General features: G+C 37.4%; 1 pseudogene; it reads right to left on the bottom strand.

Annotated features, from left to right (window-relative positions):
• Positions 1-5,028: 5,028 nt before the first annotated feature.
• On the bottom strand, positions 5,029-5,771 carry LOC105993515 (annotated as a pseudogene).
• Between the last annotated feature and the right edge of the window lie 1,486 nt (positions 5,772-7,257).

The following is a 7,257-nucleotide window of genomic DNA, read 5'->3' on the forward strand; positions in this document are numbered from 1 at the left end:
CCATGATTACCCAAAGTAAGCATTTCCTGCAAGGTAACAGGAAGGACAGGAAACACCATGTGCTTCCTTGTTTGGGAGAACTGTGGGGCTACCAGTAAAAGCAAACACCTAATATAGGAAGAGGTTTGGTTGACCTAGTCAATGAGATTTTGCTTTTCAACAGAATAGCACAGTTACTTATAAAATTTCAGTTTGCATTCAATTGGTATCTATTAAGAATATAGTGAAGCATCTACCTTTAGGGCTCTGATTTAATGAAATAGGAAAAATGCTGACTCCTTCAAGAGTAAGAAATAGATGCACCCAGTTTAGCTGTCTCATGAACAAAGTGTCCTCAACATGATAGGCAAACATTATTTGCCCAGGAATCAGTTAAGCCATTCAGAAATTACTTTATTAAGGAAAGGAGTCGAGGGAAGTTGAGAAAAGGTATGAAGTTATATCTTTTTTTTTTTTTGGGTCCGGTCGTGGGGCCTGAACTCTGGGCCTGGGCACTGTCCCTCAGCTCTTCAGCTCAAGGCTAGTGCTCTACCATGTGAGCCACAGCGCCACTTCCGGCTTTTTTCTTTTGCTTATGTGGTGCTGAGGAATCGAACCCAGGGCCTCAGGCATGCAAGGCAAACGCTCTACCACTGAGCCACCTTCCCAGCCCTGAAGTTATATCTTTTGACAGAAAGCAATGTATAGTCATTCTAGTTAAGGAAACTATTGGAGGTCATAACTGGGAAGAGAACTGTTTATAAATGAGAGTCATGAACTTACTTATCCCATGAGGTTTTTAAATGCAGGATAAAAAGTGTTATTAGTGAGCAGGCAGCAGTTGGTGAAGTTGGGGTGGCTTTGGTTCTTGCTTGATACAGTGTTTAGTACTATGGTATCATCACAGCAATGAAAAGATCATCTAGCAGGCAGGAAAGAGCACAGTAAATAAAGAGGTCTTTATAGTGAAAAGTAAAAGGCTTTTCTTAAAAGTGACAGTCAGAAGAAAGCAGCAAGATGGTGGAGTAGAAGCTACCTTAAACAGACTTTGTGAATAAAAAGAATCTGGCAATATTCAGAAAAACCAGAGAAGGACAGTGCCAAGAACCACAGAAGAGGAACAAGACAGCAGAAAAGTATAGTAAAACAGAAAGATCACAGAATATATTAAATAGTTTATGACTACCCACAGCTCCCCCAATGGGGAGGAGAACATGTAACCTCCACCACAAAGTAAGCATGGTGACAGACCTAGCCATGGGATATCCCTATGACCCTTAAACCCAAGTATGTGGACCAAGTGGGGCAGTGACCCCCCAGCATGACAGGTCAGCATCTGATGGTGCAGCTTTTTATTCTTCATATTTATTCATATTCTTCATATTTTTCATAATATCTTCATATTTATATTTTTATTCTTCATATTTCATGTGATGAACTGTCATCTTGAGTTAGGGTATCCTGTTTGAGACTGAGATTGTTGAAAAGGGAGAAATCACAGTTAAGAATGTTTGAAACACCTAATATAGAGCCTAGGAAGGAGATGGCAAGAGGTTCATGGAGAGGGAGAGGCTCTGAGGCAGGTGAGCTAAGAAGTTAACAGGAGGAAGAGAAGTGAAAGATGCAGCACTCAGTGCTTCTGTCCTGCACTGTGATAGAAATTTCATGCCTGAGAATCATTTTCTGCAACAAAGTACTTGGCACTTGGCTGGTAGAGAGCTTACTGTCCAAGAACTGCCAACTGGCTTTGGAGATCAGAATCCAGGCAGGTGAGGGGTGGTTATTTTCATTTCACAATATTTTATTTTATTTTGAATTAGCATACATGAGAAGAAGAATTTGAGACTGGGGACTTGTAAAACAAGAAATACTTCCAGCTCAGGAATCCTGAAACTCTCAGTTACAGAATCTTACAGTTCAACAGCTGTGATAGGTGATCATGGACAGGGAGGGACTTTCATGTAGGAAAGGTGAGAAATTAAAGCAACTCTGGGTCCCTGGGCAATGGAACACATGGTGGTCTGTGATCTACTTTTCCTATGTAGAGCAAGTTGCATAGCTTGAGACTTGCTGGAGAAACAACATCTACCAGTGGCTGACTGAGTACTGACATTGGGTAGTTATTTGCTGACTGTGGATGAAGCAAGTGGGAATCTAGCTGATCCACAGACTAAAAGCACCAAACAGCCAGCTGCGGGTTCCAGTACACAAAGAAGAAAAACTTCTAAGGTTGAAGTAGTGCAGAAGTGGACACCTGACCCTTCATCAGACTTATGTTCAACCCACTTAACTTTAACCCATATACAAGAAACACAAGAGACTTCAGTTTTCCTTCTCTGTGTGGTGCTGGATATCAGACATCATACCCTGAGAATATGAGCAAAATTTTGACAACTAAGCCGGTCTAGTGATGAGAAACTATACTGCAACACTCACTACCCTGTCCTACCTGAACATTGAGAACACTTTGACTATAAGATTACAGATGAGGGAAAGGGCAATAAGTTTGGCAAGAAATGTACTTATTATATATAACTGTAACCCCTCTATATATCACCTTGATAATCAAAACTTCCAAGTCATTTGACCTCTAATGCATAAATCTGAACTCATAACACTTCCAAAGGTAAAAAAAACAAAAACTCCACGATAAGAGCACTAATGATAGTGAATATGAAAAATGCAACTTGTATTAAGTATGGTCAGCTTCAAATTTCAAGAAGGTATAAAATAACATTCAACCTTAAATTCGATGCTTCCTTCTAGAAAGTTAAATTTTATTTACTTTAAAGTTCATGAGCTTGCCCTGGTCTTTTATTTTTATAATATTTGAAAATAAAATTGAGAGGCAAAAAAAATCCAAAGTTGCTTTCAGTAATTGGAGGTAAACCCTTAAGCAAAGATCTTTCTCCCTGTTTGGCTATTGTTTAATTGATCTTTATAAATAAAGACTGACAATTTTAGAATACCAACCCAATGATTATTCTGAATGATATACAGTTAGTTTTCATTGACACTACAAGGAAATGCAAAGAACTCAACTGAGATAAGCATTTGTGTTTGAATAATATTTAATTTGCAATCAAAAACTGTTTTGTTTAATATTGGAGGCTGGCTTGCTTTTGATGTTCCTTCTATAATTCATTTCTCAGACATAGCAGAGTAAATACATGCCTGAGTTTTCAGGCTCATCCATTTGTTTAGAAAGAAGTTATCACTTGCATATCATGCACTATGTGCTTATCATGACTATGATACTGTTGATATTCTCTCCTTGTCAACCAGAAAGGAACAAATTTGATATGGTTCAAAATCTATTTGAAAACAATTTCAGACTCCCCTTAAATCTAATATGAAATTTTAGACGGACAAATAGATGAATATCTTCAAAAGTTTTATTTACATGCAATTAGGTGTTTTGTGCCCACATGAACTATGTTTTTTTTGCATTTCACTTCCTTTTTTTTAATTGTCAAGGGGATGTACAGAGGGGTCACAGTTACACTATATTTTTTGTCAGTTGTGGGGCTTGAATTTAGGGCCTGGCTGCTGTACTTGAGTTCTTTTGTTCAGGACTAATTTTCTACCACTTTGAGCCCCAGAGCCACTTCCAGTTTTCTGGTTGTTAATTGGAGATAAAAGTCTTATGGACCTTGCTCCTGGGTTGATTTCAAACCATCATCCTCAAATCTAAGCCTCCTGAATAGCTAGGATTACGGTTGTGAACCACCAGTGCCTGGCCAGAAATCTAAAACTTTTCAGGTTGAAAATATTTCTGAACGATAAAGCAATTTTTCTTCCACACATTTTTATTTAGGGAAATTTGTTTTCTCTATTAAGAATAATGAATGGTTTCTTAATACCTCTGCTGTATCATAGAGAATTACTTAGTTTCCCCCTTTGCTATGATTTTAAAAGCTAATTTAACATCAAAATTAAAAAGAAATATTGAACAGCAGCCCAGTTTTGTTCCTGCTTGGGCAAAGCAATTAGCCTTTAACTTCCCATTTCCTCACATACTCTCTTTCAAAAGTACAAATAATTTTCCTTACCAGAAACCTCCTAAATCTTATAACACTCACAATATATACTGACAAGATTCAGGAAATTGGCAAGAAACTAGAAAGGGAGGTGATATGTTTATATGCTTGAATTCAGAGCTTTTCCTTTTCCTTTGCTCTTTTTGATTTAATGCCTGCTAAGAGTAGTAGCATAAAGAGTCTGTTCTTATTGAAAGTTCCATAATAACAATAATTCCTGGCAAATGTATTCATCACTATAACAGTTGTTGACCCTACTTAACAATTTTCAAAGAACATTTTGTTCTTAGTCTCTTGGGGGTTAAAGGGAATATAGGTAAACTGAGGGGAAATTAAGGATAGAAAGCAAGGAGAAAATGAATATAGTCAACTGCCATATTTTCAACCTGCAACTTTTGTTTTTAGTCTGCATTTGAGCACTTCAATGTAAAGGAGAGAACATAGAATTAAATGCTTAAGCTGGAGTTCCAGTCAGTCAAAACCCAACCCTCTTTCCCAATTGCAGCCCTCCCAGACTCTCTACCTATTGTACCACATGAAACATTTAGCTATTAATATAACCAAGAAGATTATATTTAAAAGACATATATAAACCTATGAAAAAGTATAAATTGTCAATAAACACATTAAAAAATTTTCAGTGTCTTTACCCAGTGAAATGCAAATCAAAACTTCATGGAGATCCCATCTCACTCTAGGCAAAATGCCTACCATCAAGAAACAACAGATACTGGTAAAGATGTGGGGGCTGAAAGAACTTTATCACTGCTGTCCTCAGACAGCTTCCTGCCCTTGCCTCCCAAATTCTATGATTACAGTCTTTTTTTTGAGTTTCCAGAAATTTAATGTAATTCTCAGCATTAATTTCTGAAATATATAACATTAAAGTATAGTTGTGAAAAGGCTAAAAACCAAAAAAGATTTGCTTTTTCATTTTTCTTCTGAAGATACATCCAGATTATATGTCACATCAAAAAAGTTCGAAAGTTATGGCTGCTGAAGCCTTGGTTCAGTCACTGTTGGAGCTGCTGATGCTCCTCATGGGGACAGAGCCCCGCACTAAGGATAGCAGCTTGTCTTCATGGGTTTCTTGGGGTTCTCCTCTAGGTCTGTCTTGATCTCTCCAGACTGAGATAGTTTCCACTCCAGCTCATCTCTTATCAAACATTCCACGGAACACCAGGGGACCAATGAACTGTGCCTTGATATCACCTCCAAGGAATACAAATATAGTGGGCAAATTCCTGTCAGGGTAGTTTGGTATGCAGGTTGTTGAAATGACCTTGATAAACTTGACATCAGGAAACTTCCTGGCAAGCTCATTGAAGTGTTGATTTATAAGGGCACACAGGAGAATCCCTTGTTTGTAAAGGTGAAGACTACCCACAAGCCTTCACCAGCTTTGGTAACTTCTTGAACATAATCCTTTCCTGAGATCTTCAAAACTTCTCCAAATCATTCTTCAGTTGAGTTTCCCCTCAGCCAGTCTTCGCTGCTTGTACAGCTCAATAGCCCGTTCATCCTCCTCATTCAATTCATCTTCATTCTCTTCCAACTCTTCCAAAGTCATATCTTCATACGTTTTCACTACTGACTGCTGGAGGATTCGCTGTTCCTCCTCTTCTGCCTCCCTTTCCAACTCTTTTAGACTTTCCTTTGCGGCCAGGATGCCCTTTCTGCGTAAGATGTCATTCCACTCAGTGTCTGCATTGGGGTCCTGCATCTTGCCTCCAGCAACTCAGGTCGGCCCCACCAGCGCCCTCCCGCCCCTCAGCACTTCTTCAGACCTGATTACAGTCTTATGCCCCCAGCTCAAACGTTTTATAGGCACATCAGACTCAGTGTGCCTGCTCCACTCCCCATCTCTCCAAAAGAGAAATTTGTCAGCTTTTTCCAGCATTGCTTAACTCAGCAGATGGCCTAGACATCCACAGATTGGACAGTGTCTTGCTCTTAACACGCAGGCCAAAATCCCTAGTAAGACATAATATTATTGCCTATGATCCTGCCCCTGCTAACTTCACAAATCTCCTCTTTCACTTCCTTGTCCCTCATTACATTCCATCCACAGATCCTCTTCAAGAGCTTCTTCCAGTCTCTCAATTATTGTTCATTCTGTTCCCTTCCTCCCATGAACCTTTTATTCCTTTCATCCCACTTAACTTTCAGATCTAAGCTAAAGAGTCATTGAATGGTAAATACAAAAATATGTAATTGTGGCTCGAATTTATTGGCATGGAAAATCTTCCATTTATTTATAAGAACTAATAGAAATATTGATTTGAGATTAGCATTGTCATTATGCAATATTTTAATGTCTATTAGATATTGGAGGGCATAGTTTTAAAGTGTACAAGATGAATATGTTATTTTATTTTTCTTAGTATTGTTAGAAGACATTTTGAAATCAGTATTCCCATAATGAAAAATAGCAAAATATGTAATTTAATGAATTTATATTCCAAAATTTAATATTTAGTTTCTTTATGATTTGGATACAAATCAGTACAGACAGGAACTTAGCTCTTTTCTCCATGGATTTAACAACACACTTTTCAAATTCAATGAGCAAATCCACATGTAAATGAGCTGTTCATCCAGAGTTCAGGGATGTTCATTTTGGCTTCAGTCCTTCCAGGCTGGATGCATATTAAGCGTTCTCCTGTGTTATTATTATTTATTAGAACTTCTTATAAAATTAAGGAATATTGTTATTTCGATTAAGAAATATTGTTATTTCAGTTTAAAATTCCTTAAACTGACCAGTCATCACTAAAGAAAATTTGTTAAGATCTGACTAAAAGCTATGAAACTTGAAGTTTAAAAAATTAAGTTCCCACAGTGGTCTATAAGTTTTATCTTCTTATTTTATTTGTGAAAGACAGAGTAGATAGTTGTCAAGAAGGAATTTGAAATTGGAGGTGGAAAAGAGCATAGATGTCTTATCCATCCCTTTAGTCTCCTATTTAAAAAAAATAGGTTCTAATATGAAGACTAATCTGGCCTAGAGCTCTCTAGCCCAGGCTAGCCTCAAATTTGCAATCCTGCCTCTGCCTAAGAGCATAGTCTGTGGATGCTGATTTTTAAATTTGTATTGTATGTGTAAAAATGATTAGCTATTTCTAAAAAAAGGCATTCATTTAAAATCACAATAAAATGAAATAAAATAATTTATTTTAAGAATAAGGGAAAATAGTTTTAAGTCAATGAGGCTATGAATGAAATGGAAAATAATTTT

This window comes from Dipodomys ordii, unplaced genomic scaffold (genome assembly GCF_000151885.1).
Source record: "Dipodomys ordii isolate 6190 unplaced genomic scaffold, Dord_2.0 Scaffold97, whole genome shotgun sequence".
NCBI lineage: Eukaryota > Metazoa > Chordata > Mammalia > Rodentia > Heteromyidae > Dipodomys > Dipodomys ordii.